The sequence below is a fragment of the Hevea brasiliensis genome, chromosome 6 (assembly GCF_030052815.1).
Source record: "Hevea brasiliensis isolate MT/VB/25A 57/8 chromosome 6, ASM3005281v1, whole genome shotgun sequence".
Lineage (NCBI taxonomy): Eukaryota > Viridiplantae > Streptophyta > Magnoliopsida > Malpighiales > Euphorbiaceae > Hevea > Hevea brasiliensis.
In genome coordinates, this window is record NC_079498.1 from 99,203,948 (window position 1) to 99,220,242 (window position 16,295).

Consider the following 16,295-nt stretch of genomic DNA (forward strand, 5'->3'; position numbering starts at 1 on the left):
TATTCTATATTTATAAACATATCCTTATATTTTAGATAATTCTATTTTTCAGTGTCCATTTTCATGTTTCTCTGTGTTCATGTTTTTATTTCTATGCTACATAAATAAATACGCTGCACACTTCTTGAAAAAAAAAAAGTAAAAAAATACAAGTTTGAATTATTCTAAGCCGTTCAAGAGCACTTAATACAAATGTACAGGTTTTGGATAAATAGTTATATATTTCCTTAAGTTAAATGTTGATGCAGGAATTTTGGGAAATGATAGATAGAATTGAGAACATAATAATTTTTAGAAATGATATATAAAGGTGATTCTTTTGCCGATGCTGCAAAATGCATAATTGGTTCTTAGTCATCACAGATTGTTGAGATTTATACGTTAATATATGAGGTAAAGTTGGTGTTTGATTTATGTTTTATGTTTATAATTACGAAATCGGATTGTCAAAGTATTATATATATAAAAACTTATTGGAAAGTAAACTTTTTGTATATAAAGGTGATTCTTTTGCCGATGCTTGAAAATGCATAATTGGTTCTTAGTCATCACAGATTATTGAGATTTATACGTTAATATATGAGGTAACGTTGGTGTTTGATTTATGTTTTATGTTTATAATTACGAAATCGGATTGTCAAAGTATTATATATATAAAAACTTATTGGAAAGTAAACTTTTTGGGAATATGCTTCTATCCCAAGTAATCAAGTGGCTCATTAATTGGCAGATATTGTGCAAATGTTGTCGGAAAGTAATTTATATATATATAATATTTTTTATAAAATTATTTTTTTTTAAATGTTTTTTATCAAAATTATTTTTTAAAAAAATGTTTTTTATCAAAATTATTTTTTTAAAAATTTTTTTTATCAAAATATTTTTATTATTTGATTATAATATTAAATTAGTGATAAACATTTATATTATAAATATACATATTTTTACATTCTAATAAAATTATTAAAATATAAAAAATAATTTACTTTTTTAAAAAGAGCAAGCCATTTTTAAAAAAGCAGCTTAATTTTTTTTAATCAAAAAAATATTTTTCTTTTAATCAATAAAATATTTTTTGTTTACTAAGTACTTAAATCATAAAAAATGGGAAAAAAAATTTTTAATAAAATATTTTTTATAAAATAAATGGAATCGAAATTTTTCTAAAATCTCATAATATAATTTGATTATCTTTTTAATAAAGCAGTCTTATTTATAAAAAAAAATAGAAAAAAAGTAATAAAATTTGATGAGGCTCCTTTCTTACAAAGCTTTTGGATAAGGCTCCTCTCCCTTCTACATTATCATCTTAGATTTGTCCAATTGGGCCTTCGAATAGTCATGACCTGGAGACTTGTCTAAGGGCTAAGGCTATAAAAATGGTGGGCTTGCTCATCAGGCCACAAGGCTAACAAGCCCCTAATGAGGTAAGTATTTCAACCTGCCTTGCGATGAATGCAGATGTTATGGCATATACCCAAAACCCTAAATTAATCCAACTTTTTCTTCAAAATTTATTAAGACCTCATATTTTAATTTGACTTAAATTATAGTTTTATAAAGTTTAAGATTAAGCAAATAAATTTTATTTCTCTTAAATTAGAGTATATATAACATGTGAAACAGATAAATATCTTTTTTTTTAATAAGAGATTAAAGGTGTCATGACCCAACCTATGGGCCGGACCGGCACTAGGACCTGGGCCAGCCTAAAGCCCCCGAGGCCCGTAGTAAGCCTTAACTATTCATTAACCCAACTCTAAGGCCCATTTGGGCCCAATTTCAAGAAAACAAACGGACAGAGTCCGGCCATAAAATGGACTTTCCAACGGGGAGTTTTTGACTCACCCGACCTGTAAACACAATAAATACTCAATTGGGGAGCTCAGCTCACCCTCCACATACTCATCAACATAAAATAAATGGGAGCTCAGCTCCCTCATCCAATCCATCAACATGCATAACATATTTAAGTTTACAGGTCCAACATGATAAAAATATTACAGACCAAATTCAAATAAATACTGCTAACACATGCGGAAATTCTAGGAGTAATTAAAATTACACAATATTGATAAACAACCTGCGAGGTAGAAAAGCAGGTTAACCCAGAACAAAATATCCTCCTGTGGCCTGTAAAAATTTTTGAACAGGAGTGAGCGTTCGACTCAGAGAGTAAAATATCAATCTTAACTATAATCTCTATAACTGTCTAGTACTAATGCAACCTGTGGAGTGAAATGCAACATACACAACATTTTCACATCATAACATCAAAAAGGTAATTTGGAGCACTCACGCACCCTGTAACATCATTCATAATATATGGGAGCTGATCCCCTATACAGCTCTCTTAAATCCAACCTGGTGCCAGCGAAGAACTCAGCTCGGACTTCCACTTAAATACCAAATCGGGGTCCCAGCGAAGAACTCAAGCCGTGTCTACCCCGAAGGACCGGGTCCCAGCGAAGAACTCAAGCCGTGTCTACCCGTCCTATCCATAGTCCACACCACATCACACGCACGCCAACGCACGCACACTGCTCCAAATTACCACAACAACACTCATGGCACATTAACAGTTATCAATGCAACATAATTCGTGCCTAGAGTTTAACTACATAAATATATGCATATAAGTGATGCATGGGCATGCTGAACATATAATAATATCGAAATTACAGTTAAAATTAATATTTTACTCACAGACTTGACGACAAATTACTGTGGCGGCTGGGCGGAGGAAGAAGGCTGTCCCGGCTCACCTGACAATTACATTACATCTATTTAATAAATTTGACTCAATACAACAAAGAAAAATATCAAGTACGTCCTAAGTCGTGCCGAAAATCCGGCAGTCTCCTCTATACCTAGGACCTACCCGACCTGCAAAAGGGCTAAAAACGCACTTCTATATTCACAATCCATATATCAACAGTTCAATCATATCACACAGCCCCTCCTGGGCCCATCAAATCAGTCATCAATCACAATACGCAAAATTTCAATTTAGTCCTTATTATTGATCATTTTTGCAAAAACTGCCCAAACAAGCTCTAAAAATTATAAAACTTTGCCCCGCGGTCCTTAGCAATATTACTAAGCTATTGCAAAAAGAATCGTAATTTTCTAAGCTACCACGAATATTTTATGGATTTTTAATCCTATTTAAGCACTAGAAAATTACGTAAAAACAAGGTTCGGGTTTACCTTTGCCGATTCCGACTTCGGGAACGCGCTCGGGACGTCTGACAATGGGGGGCTAGCCAAAACCTCGGCCCAATTCGGAGACTTTTCCGGTAACAGTGCATGCGGCGAAATTTGCGAGACCGGTCCAATCGCCGAATTTCCGCGAATCGAGGATACCTACACGAAGCCCATAACACGGGGGTTAGTACATAAATTTTTCAGAATTTTCTAAGCTCATTTAGTGCTCGAAAATACACTGCAAAGTTCCGTGGGACCCACCGAAAAACGGTGTCGGAAAAATTTGAAATTTATGTCGTTGCGAAGCTCTCGACGAATGGAGCGTGCTGGTGGCCTCGGTTTTCTCGTGGGATTCACGGTTTTCGAGAAATCTAGCCCAAAAGTCGAAATGGGCTAAAATCTTCCCGAGCTAAAATCGGACAATTCGCTCTATGGATTTCGGCGTTCTTGGTGTCTATGGAAAGCTCTCGCCGAGTAGATGGTTTTGGACACAAGACCCGGTCCAATCGGTGACCGGATCGGCCGGATTTGGCCGAGGAAGCTGAAGCGGCGCGGCGCGCGCAGGGGACCTTCGCGCGGCGTTTTCCGGCCGTTACAGGCGGGCTGCCGGGGCGGCTGAGGCGGCGCTGACGAGGAGGACGCAGGAGGCGGTGGCCGTGGGAGGAGGAGAGAAAAAAGAGAGAGAAGGGGAGAGCGTCGCGCGCGGGAGGAAGAGGAAGAAAAAGAGAAGAGACCGGTCCGATTCGATCGGTCCGATCCGGTCCGGTTCGATTCGGCCGGTTCGATTCGAAATACAAAATTTTGAATTTTTTTACTCTGCCTCGGGACCGAAAACGAGGTCCAAAAATTCCGAAAAAATTCCCGAAAACTCAAAAAAATACGTAGACTCCAAATATATTTTTAGTTTTGCCACGTGGTCTTTAAATTAATTTTTAAAAATCATCAAAGTTTATATTTTCGGAAAATCGAACCCGATTTTTAAAATCCGAAAAATCTCAAAAAAATTCCTAAAATTCAGATAAAATTAAAATACCAAAAATACTCATAAATAATAAAATTTGGAGTGTTACAAAAGGAGTAGTGATTCGTACTTGAATCAGTCAGGTAAGTAATATACTTTCAACTATATAAATCAAGTCAAATTAGACAATATATAAATGTTAATTTAATATGATATTCATTATGTACAGAAAATAAAAAATCTAACCCCTTTTACTAAATTCCAACAATTATGGACATGATTTGGCAATATCTTAGTGTCCACATAGCCTGAATTTAAGAAAATAATTGTATTTTTGTCCACTTGATGTCCATGGAGTTTGTAATCATGTTAAGGCAATTATAAAAGATTATGGAAAGTTTATTATTTGATTGGAACAAATAAAAGGTTTAATTGTACTTAATTGGACATGTACAAAATTAACTATAAAAGATTATGAAAAGTTTAGAATTAAATTGGAACAAATAAATAGTTTAATTATACTCAATTAAAAATGTATAAAATGACAATATTTATAATGATAATAATTATGCTTCTCAAATGTTGTTTGATTCGACTGATTTAACTAAAAAATTTGAGAATGAGATCTATGATAAATTTGAGTAACTCATAAAATCAAAAATATAAAATTTGGTCAATCCCATCAGAACTCAAACGAATAGAAACAAAAACCTTAACCCTCTTCTACTAAATTCAAATAATTATGGATATGATTTGCCAATATCTTAGTGTCCACATAACCTTAACCCAAGAAAATAATTGTATTTTTGTCTGCTTGATGTCCATGGAGTTCATAATCATGTTAAGGCAACTATAAAAGATTATGGAAAGTTTATTATTTGATTGGAGCAAATAAAAGGTTTAATTGTACTTAATTGGACATGTATAAAATTAACTATAAAAGATTATGAAAAGTTTAGAATTTAATTGGAACAAATAAAAAGTTTTATTATACTCAATTATAAATGTTGTAATTAAAATGTTTAGAATGACAACATTTATAATTATAATAATTATGGTTCTCAAATGTTGTTTGATTCGACTAATTTAATTAAAAAATTTGAGAACGAGATCTATTATAAATCTAAGTTACTTATAAAATAAAAAATATAAAATTTGGTCAATCCAATCAGAACTCAATCGAATAGAAACAAAAATCTTAACCCTTTCCTACTAAATTCAAACAATTATGGACATGATTTGCCAATATCTTAGCGTCCACATAATCTTAACCTAACAAAATAATTGTATTTTTGTCCACTTGATGTACATGGAGTTCATAATCATGTTAAGGCAACTATAAAAGATTATGGAAAGTTTATTATTTGATTGGAGCAAATAAAAGGTTTAATTGTACTTAATTGGACATGTATAAAATTAACTATAAAAGATTATGAAAAGTTTAGAATTTAATTGGAACAAATAAAAAGTTTAATTATACTCAATTATAAATGTTGTAATTAAAATGTTTAGAATGACAACATTTATAATTATAATAATTATGGTTCTCAAATGTTGTTTGATTCGACTAATTTAATTAAAAAATTTGAGAACGAGATCTATTATAAATCTAAGTTACTTATAAAATAAAAAATATAAAATTTGGTCAATCCAATCAGAACTCGATCGAATAGAAACAAAAATCTTAACCCTTTCCTATTAAATTCAAACAATTATGGACATGATTTGCCAATATCTTAGCGTCCACATAATCTTAACCTAACAAAATAATTGTATTTTTGTCCACTTGATGTCCATGGAGTTCATAATCATGTTAAGGCAACTATAAAAGATTATGGAAAGTTTATTATTTGATTGGAACAAATAAAAGGTTTAATTGTACTTAATTGGACATGTATAAAATTAACTATAAAAGATTATGAAAAGTTTAGAATTTAATTGGAACAAATAAAAATTTTAATTATATTCAATTAAAAATGTATAAAATGACAACATTTATAATGATAATAATTATGGTCAAATGTTGTTTGATTCGACTGATTTAATTAAAAAATTTGAGAATGAGATTTATGATAAATTTGAGTGACTCATAAAATTGAAAATATAAAATTTGGTCAATCCAATCAGAACTCGATCAAATAGAAACAAAAATCTTAACCCTCTCCTACTAAATTCAAACAATTATGGACATGATTTGCCAATATCTTAACCTAAGAAAATAATTGTATTTTTGTCCACTTGATGTCCATGGAGTTCATAATCATGTTAAGGCAACTATAAAAGTTTATGAAAAGTTTATTATCTGATTGGAACAAATAAAAGGTTTAATTTTACTTAATTGGACATGTATAAAATTAATTATAAAAGATTATGAAAAGTTTAGAATTTATTTGGAACAAATAAAAAGTTTAATTATACTCAATTAAAAATGCATAAAATGACAACATTTATAATGATAATAACTATGGTTCTCAAATGTTATTTGATTCGACTGATTTAATTAAAAAAATTGATAACGAGATCTATAATAAATCTGAGTGACTCATAAAATCAAAAATATAAAATTTGGTAAATCTAATCAGAACTCGATCGAATAGAAACAAAAATCTTAACCCTCTCCTACTAAATTCAAACAATTATGGACATGATTTGGCAATATCTTAGTGTCCACATAACCTAAACCTAAGAAAATAATTGTATTTTTGTCCACTTGATGTCCATGGAGTTCATAATCATGTTAAGGCAACTATAAAAGATTATGGAAAGTTTATTATTTGATTGGAACAAATAAAAGGTTTAATTGTACTTAATTGGACATGTATAAAATTAACTATAAAAGATTATGAAAAGTTTAGAATTTAATTGGAACAAATAAAAAGTTTAATTATATTCAATTAAAAATGTATAAAATGACAACATTTATAATGATAATAATTATGGTCAAATGTTGTTTGATTCGACTGATTTAATTAAAAAATTTGATAACGAGATTTATGATAAATCTGAATGACTCATAAAATAAAAAATATAAAATTTGGTAAATCCAATCATAACTCGATTAAATAGAAACAAAAACCTTAACCCTCTCCTACTAAATTCAAACAATTATGGACATGATTTGACAATATCTTAGTGTCCACATAACCTTAACCTAAGAAAATAATTGTATTTTTGTCCACTTGATGTCCATGGAGTTCATAATCATGTTAAGGCAACTATAAAAGATTATGGAAAGTTTATTATCTGATTGGAACAAATAAAAGGTTTAATTTTACTTAATTGGACATGTATAAAATTAACTATAAAAGATTATGAACAGTTTAGAATTTAATTGGAACAAATAAAAAGTTTAATTATACTCAATTAAAAATATAAAAAATGACAATATTTATAATGATAATAATTATGATTCTCAAATATTGTTTGATTCGACTAATTTAATAAAAAAATTTGAGAACAATATCTATGATAAATCTGAGTGACTCATAAAATCAAAAATATAAAATTTGATAAATCCAATCAAAACTCAATCGAATAGAAACAAAAATCTTAACTGTTTCTTACTAAATTCAAACAATTATTGACATGATTTGGCAATTTTTAAATTGTCCACACATAACATGATTTGTCAATTTTCAAATTGTCCGCACATAACATGATTTGATAATTTTTATTGTCCGCACCTTAACCTAAGAAAATAATTGTAGTTTTGTCCACTTGATGTCAATGGAGTTCATAATCATATTAAAGAAGGTAACTATAAAAGATTAGAAAAGTCTAGAATTTGATTGGAACAAATAAAAAGTTTAATTATACTCAATTAAAAATATAAAAAATGACAATATTTATAATGATAATAATTGTGGTTCTCAAATATTGTTTGCTTCGACTAATTTAATAAAAAAATTTGAGAACAATATCTATAATAAATCTAAGTGACTCATAAAATTAAAAATATAAAATTTGATAAATCCAATCAAAACTCAATCGAATAGAAACAAAAATCTTAACTGTTTCTTATTAAATTCAAACAATTATTGACATAATTTGGCAATTTTTAAATTGTCCACACATAACATGATTTGTCAATTTTCAAATTGTCCGCACATAACATGATTTGACAATTTTTATTGTCCGCACCTTAACCTAAGAAAATAATTGTAGTTTTGTCCACTTGATGTCAATGGAGTTCATAATAATGTTAAAGAAGGCAACCATAAAAGATTAGAAAAGTCTAGAATTTGATTGGAACAAATAAAAGGTTAATTCAACTGCAAATGTATAAAATTATAAAACACTTCGGTAATGATAATAATTATAGTTATTAAACTTGATCTAATTTAACTAATTCAAATAAAAAGAAAATTGGGAACGAGGTTTATAGCCAATCCGAGTTATCTATAAAATCTAAAAAATAAAATACAGCTGATTCGATCAAAATTCGGTTTATTCAATCTATGATAATCCTTTACCCGGTAAAAAATAGTAATAATATTTTATTATTTTTTAAACTTATTTAATAGATAATATAAATTTATTATCTATATTTTCGAATAATCAATTTTAAAGAATGACTAAAAATTAAATAGTATTAGTTGATATTTAAGTTATATTAAACAAATTAGTTAAATATTAAAAAGACTTATTTCTAATATACAAGCTAATATACTAAAACTAATTTATAAAAATTTATAATCATTAATTTATTATGTTAGTTTTTAATTTATTAAATTTAACATTAATTTTAGTATATTAATATTGATTAAATCCAGTATTGATAATGATGGTATATGAAATTACATATATATCCATCAATGTACCTTAGCATTCGGTTTAAACCGAATCGAACTGAATTAAATTATCAAAATCAAATTAACTGAACTACTATATTTTAAAAATCGAACGAATCAAAATGAATGAAAAATCAAACTGAATTGAACCAGTCTATTTTAATTTGTTTCGAACCAATTAATTTTTGATTTTTGATGAGTCTTTTAATTTAGACTTGATTTTCAACTTATTTATCTGATTTTAACATTGATTTGAATCCAATAACTATTAATCAATGAAATTAAATAATATATATATATATATATAATTACATATAATTCATAAATTTTCTATAAAAATAAATTAATTTAAAAATTAATAAAATAATTCTATTTAGTTTAATTCAATTAATTTTTTTCTTCAAAATTGAATCGAATCAAAATAATTAAATGTTTTAAAATATAAAATTAAATCAAATTAAATTATCTTAAAAATTAAATTAAATTATTAAATTAAAATAATTTAATTTAATTTATTTAATTTAAATTAAGTAATGCTTACTCTGAATTTAAAAGGATATATTTATTTGTGGTAAGGGCTATGCCTGTGTGGAAGTTAATTAATGGCACATGGCAAGCTTTGATTTGATTAGTACACACACCCGAACCCCAAAATGCCAATTGAAAGCTTTGCTTGATTTTTATTCCCACTTGGATTTTGCACGATTGGTTGTCATTTCGTAGCTTGTTGAGTTGATTCTCCACCATGACATTGGGAATCAACTCATCTTGCTTGGTTTTTGTCATATAGCGAAATTAAGAAGGAAATATCAAATATGAGCCATCCATCTCCAAGAATTAGGGTTGACCTCATAGGAATGGATATGGTAAAAATAAGCGGGAGGGCCCAGTTTACTGCTACTCTAAGATACGGCTCATTGTCAGTCAAAGGTCTTCCATCACTGCCATGTGGCAACCCACCAGCCACTTATCACTGAAAATTATATATGCGGCTGCTATTTCATGGAATAATCTGGTATGTCAGTAAGTTACATAAACGATATCTTAGTACAAGACATCTAAATTTTAATTAATAATATAAAATTTTTATAATTTTTAATAATTAATTTTTAAATTATTTATATTAATGTAATATTCATCAAATTATAAATTGATAATTTCAAATTAATAAGTTTAAAGTTATTAAAATATTAGTTTATACAATTTGCATTGTGGAGATTGTGAGTGAAAAGAAAATAGAAAAAAGAAATTAGAAAAAAAATATAAAATATTATTTTTCATTAATCAAGTTTTTTAATAAAATTATTACTTAATTTTTATATTTAATAAAAATAATTATTTAATCTCTATATTTTAAAAAATATAATATTTAATATCTCTATTTTTTAGTATATGAATTTTTTAGTTCCTCTCATTATTTTAAGATTTTTTTTTCAACTCAATTATTCAATCTTTATAATTTCAATAATATAGTTATTTAGTCTAATATTTTTAAATATATTGACTATTCCCTCTTTGTTTATAATTATTTTATCTTTTTTTTACTAACTTGACTAACAAAAAAAGTTAATGTTAGGGATTAAATTGTTTATAAACTAAAAAAAAGAAATTAAATAATATATTTTTTAAAATGAGAGATAAAATAATTAATTTTATTAAAATGTACCGATTGAATGACAATTATTTTTTTTAAAAATAATAATAAGAAGAAAGTGCAATTATTCACTTAAAATATGTGAAATTTATTTGCTTATTTGAAGTAATACATCTAATATATGGCTATTTTTAGAAATTTATTGTCACGACCCAACCTATGGGCCGGACCGGCACTAGGACCTGGGCCAGCCTAAAGCCCCCGAGGCCCGTAGTAAGCCTAACTGTTCATTAACCCAACTCTAAGGCCCATTTGGGCCCAGTATCAAGAAAACAAACGGACAGAGTCTGGCCATAAAATGGACTTTCCAACAGCGAGTTTTCGACTCACCCGACCTGTAAACACAATAAATACTCAATTGGGGAGCTCAGCTCACCCTCCACATACTCATATCCTCATAATAATAAATGGGAGCTCAGCTCCCTCATCCAATCCATCAAACATGCATATCATTATACGTTTACAGGTCCAACATGATAATAATATTACAGACCATAATCAATAAATACTTCTAACACATGCGGAAATTCTAGGAGTAAATAAAATTACACAAATATTGATAAATAACCTGCGAAGTAGAAAAGCAGGTTAACCCAGAATAAAATATCCTCCTGTGGCCTGTAAAAATTTTTGAACAGGAGTGAGCGTTCGACTCAGAGAGTAAAATATCAATTTTAACCATAATCTCTATAACTATCTAAAACTAATGCACCCTGTAGAGTGAAATGCAACATCAACAACATTTTCACATCATAACATAAAAAAAAGTAAATTTGGAGCACTCACGCACCCTGTAACATCAATCATAATATATGGGAGCTGATCCCCTATACAGCTCTCTTAAATCCAACCTGGTGCCAGCGAAGAACTCAGCTCGGACTTCCACTTAATAACCAAATCGAGGGTCCCAGCGAAGAACTCAAGCCGTGACTACCCGTCCTATCCATAGTCCACACCACATCACACGCACGCCAACGCACGCACACTGCTCCAAATTACCGCAACAACATTCATGGCACTTTAACAGTTATCAATGCAACATAAATCATGCCTAGAGTTTAACTACATAATTATATGCATATAAGTGATGCATGGGCATGCTAACATATAATAATATCGAAATTACAATTAAAATTAATATTTTACTCACAGACTTGACGGCAATCACTGTGGCGGTGGGCGAGGAAGAAAGGCATCGGCTCACGACAATTATATTACAATTATTTAATACAAATGACTCAATACAAATCAAGAAAAGACCCAATACGTCCTAAGTCGTGCAGAAAATCGCGAGTCTCCCTATACCTAGGACCTACCCAACCCGCAAAGGGCTCAAAACACTCTTCTATATCCTAAATCCATATATACCCAACTCAATCACATCTCACAGCCCCTGCTGGGCTCATACAATCAATCTTTCTTCACAATATGTAAAATTTCCAGTTAGTACTTATAATTGATCCTTATTTCAAAAACGCCTCAAATAAGCTCTAAAAATTATAAAACTCTGCCCCGCGGTCCTTAGAAATATTACTAAGCTATTGCAAAAAGAATCGTAATTTTCTAAGCTACCACGAATATTTTATGGATTTTTAATCCTATTTAAGCACTAGAAAATTACGAAAAAGCAAGGTTCGGGTTTACCTTTGCCGATTCCGACTTCGGGAACGTGCTCGGGATGCCTGACAATGGTGGGGTAGCTAAAACCTCGATCCAATTCGGAGACTTTTCCGGTAGCTGGTCTGTCTGGCCGGAAATTCACAGATCCGGACAACTGTCGAATTTCCGCGAATTGAGGATACCTACACGAAGCCCAATAATAATATATAAAAAATCAGGGGTGTTACATTTATTTCCCCTAAATTAGTTGTGTTGATATTTTCATGTTTGTTCGCACGTTAATCGATATTAAATCCTTTTCAAAGCAAGCGTGTTTTTTTAATAGAAAAATTAAGAAAGTAAAAGCTCAAACATAACTGGTAAAGTGAGTGATATGTATCTAATTATTGAATTAAAATATATTAGATGATTTTTTTAAATTTAATTCATAGAGAATCTTTAATTATACATAGCACATATGAATTATGATAAATTAATATTTAGATCTAACTAAATTTAAAAAATCAAAAAATAAAATAATTGGATCCTAACTAATAAAAAAAATATAAGTACTTGCATTTAATCAATCCAATTGGGTTGCCAATCATAAGATACGTGTTCCATTATTGTCAGTAATCACAAATTAGTAGGGTTGTTGATTTTCTTACAATTATAAAGAAGGATGAGATTGAGGAGCAAAAATTTAAAGCATTAAAATAATAAATAAAAATAATTAATGAGTTTGTATAGTAAACTTGCCATGATTTTATTAAGATGTCATGTTTTTTCCCTAAGTATAGCGTGTGTGTGTCTCTATCTTTAGCGAAAAAGTAAACCACTAAGAGGGGGAGCGAGTGAGTCTCGGTGTAACTCTGATTGAGGTTTGCGATTGGGTCGGGTGTGCCCAGGGGGTTAGTCATTCGGATCCCACATCGATTATGAAGAGTCAGTGCGTAGCGCTTATATGGGATGAAAGGTATTGATAAAATTGTCAAAATTTTATTAAGATGCTAAGTCCTATTCTTGAATGCTAATTGTGTATATCTCTATCTTTGGTATAAAAAAAAAAAAAAAATCAAATTTTAATGAGAGTCAAATAAAAAATAAAAATAAATAAATAAGATGTTTTTTTATGATTGGTTTATGTACAGTAAAATTACTTCGTTGTAAACAAAAAGATAATTTAATATAATTTTATAATTCATTTTATAAATTTTTTGTAAAATAGTATTTTTCCTGTAAAATGGTTAATTAAGAAAATTTATTAATTTATCAAAAATATTAAAATTTATAAACATAAAAAAAAACACATATAATATTTTATATAGACACCACCAAACAAGGTATGATCATCTAACATTTTATAATTAAAATTTATGATTCTAATTAAAATTAAAAATTTTTATAAAAAAAAATTAAGATGTTAAAGAAAATATGATGATTTAACATAATTTCACTACTTATTTCATAATATTTTAATAAAATAATATTTTTTTCTGTTAAGTAACTAATTGTGAAAAAATTGGTAGCTTAACAAAAAAATTACTTCATGAAGATTAGTAATACTATAAAATAAAATATTAATTAAAGATAATAATTGAATAAGATATAATATATCACAATTAGAATATATAATTTTAATTAAAATTATAAACTTTTATAAATAATTTAAAATATTAATACTATTTTAGTTATTTTAGTATTTTATATAATTAATGAGTAATGTGCTATATTTAGTGGGTAATCCATTAGTGTACGTACAAATAATTTTATATTTATAATTTTTTAATAAAATTTGCCACATATAATTTATCTATAGAATTGTTAAAAAAATATTATATATTCTTTTACCTGAAAAAATTTTATTTTTTTTGTTAAATTAAAGAATTTTTTATAATTAACTATTTTACCAAAAAATCTTATTTTACAAAAATCTCATAAAATGAGTCCTTAAATTATGTTGAATTATCTTATTTTTTCAACAAAATAATTTTATTTTACATGAAATTAATACTATTCATGAATTTTTATTATAGGTATAGACCTGTAAAATGGAGAATAAATAGATTAGAGAATTACCCACAAAATGTTTTCGATAAGTATCTCTGATGGCAAGTTAGAGCTGGTAAGAGAAAAGTGTCTAAAATTGATTAGAAAGGATAACATACTTGACTACGAAGATTTTAACTTTTTTTCTAAGCATCTAATAGAGTCCTATTTGGATTAAAAGTGTGATCTTAAAAAATTTCTATCTTTAAGAAATTACAATAAAATAGATTCAATTAAGAAAAATCTAATTAAAATAGAATTCAGAATCCTGAATAAAGTGACCTATAGATCCTTAGGATAAATTGTGGATCCAAGATAACAATAGAAAGGTATGATTTGCTTAGTCATATATTTTATTTTTAAAATCTTGTATATTTAATTAAATATGTATCTATAAAAATATATACAGTAGGATTCTTATATTAGAATATTTATGTCTAACTCAATCCTTTTAATAAAGAGATTAGGTTGAATTTAATTGTAATTCAATCAAGAGAATGAATATCAATTAGTGGGTTTTACCTTATTTATCCAAAGAAATCACTACTCTACATTCAATTTTAATTTCCTTCCATACTTCACAAGTTCAAGACTCCATTTGCTAGCCTCATGGATAAAAATATGAATAAGAGGGCATTTGGTTTAAATTATAAGTCAATCAAATATACTTATAAATAAAACATTATAAATTATTTGGTTTATCTTATAAGTTAAAAAAAATTATTTAAAATATCATAAGTCATAAGTAAAATAATTTACTTAAGCCTTTCTACTTATAAGTAAATTTGACTAATTTATAAGTTAAGTCAAGCACCCTCTTACTTCTGGCTTAAGAGAAATTCCAAAAAATTATCTTATAATTTCACGTAATATTTACCAATGACTTAAGAGAAATTCCAAAAAATTATCCTGTAGTTTCATGTAACATTTTAATAAATCTACGTATTTGTCCATGCCTTGATTATAACACCCCTAATTTTTAAAATTATTATTTTATGGATAATTATTTATATTTTGTTTTATTTAAATTTTTGGAAATTATTTGAAATTTTTCGAATTTTAGAAATCGGGTTCGATTTTCTAAAAATATAAGACTTTGATGATTTTTAAAAATTAATTTAAAGAATACGTGGCAAAACTAAAAATATATTTGGACTTTACGATTTTTTTTGAGTTTTTTAGAATTTTTTCGAAATTTTTAGGCCTTGTTTTCGGTCTCAAGGCAGAGTAAAAATTTAAAATTTTAGATCCTGAATCGGACTGGTCGAATCAAACCGGACCAGTCAAATCAAACCGGCCATTTCCTTTTCTTCTTCCCTCCGCGAGCACGCCCGACACTCTCTCTCTCTCTCTCTCTCTCTCTCGTTTTCTTTCTCCTCTCTCCTCCTCTCGCCTGACCTTCCCACTCATGGCGCGTCACTGACTGTCCCCTCGCCACCCCACTGTCCCCTTCACATTGTCGCTTTGGCGCTGGGAAAACGCGCCATAAGACGCCCCAACGAACCGGGTCTTCCCGGGTCGATTCCGACCAATTTGGCCACCAATCGAACCGGGTCTTGTGCCACACCTCTTCTACACCTTGAGAGCTTTCCACAGACACCAAGAACACCAAAATCCATCGAGCGATTTGCCCAATTTTTGTCCGGAAAGTTTCAGCCCATTTTGACTTTTGGGTTAAATTTCTCGCAAACTGTGAACCCCAAGAGAAAATCGAGAGTATCGTAGTGCTCCATTCGTCTAGAGCTTCGCGGCAATACCAATTTCAAAATTTTCTGACACCGTTTTTTGGTGGGTCCCGCGAAACTTCGTAGTGTTTTTCCGAGCACTAAATGAGCTTAGAAAATTCTGTAAAAATTACATACTAACTCCCGTGTTGTGGGCTTAGTGTAGGTACCTTCAATTCACGAAAATTCAACGGTTGCCCAAGTTTGTGAATTTTGGGCCAGGCAAACAGGTTACCGAAAAAGTCTTGGAATTGGGTTGAGATTTTGGCTACCCCACCATTGTCAAACGTCTCGAGCGCGTTCCCGGGGTC

General features: G+C 29.1%; 1 long non-coding RNA gene across 1 annotated transcript; it reads right to left on the reverse strand.

Moving 5' to 3' along the window:
• Positions 1-1,869: 1,869 nt before the first annotated feature.
• Positions 1,870-3,304, reverse strand: LOC131180855 (uncharacterized). The gene is made up of 3 exons (XR_009149529.1): positions 3,211-3,304; positions 2,707-2,765; positions 1,870-2,133 (listed from the first exon to the last, which is right to left on the reverse strand). It is a non-coding gene; the product is annotated as an uncharacterized LOC131180855 (long non-coding RNA).
• Between the last annotated feature and the right edge of the window lie 12,991 nt (positions 3,305-16,295).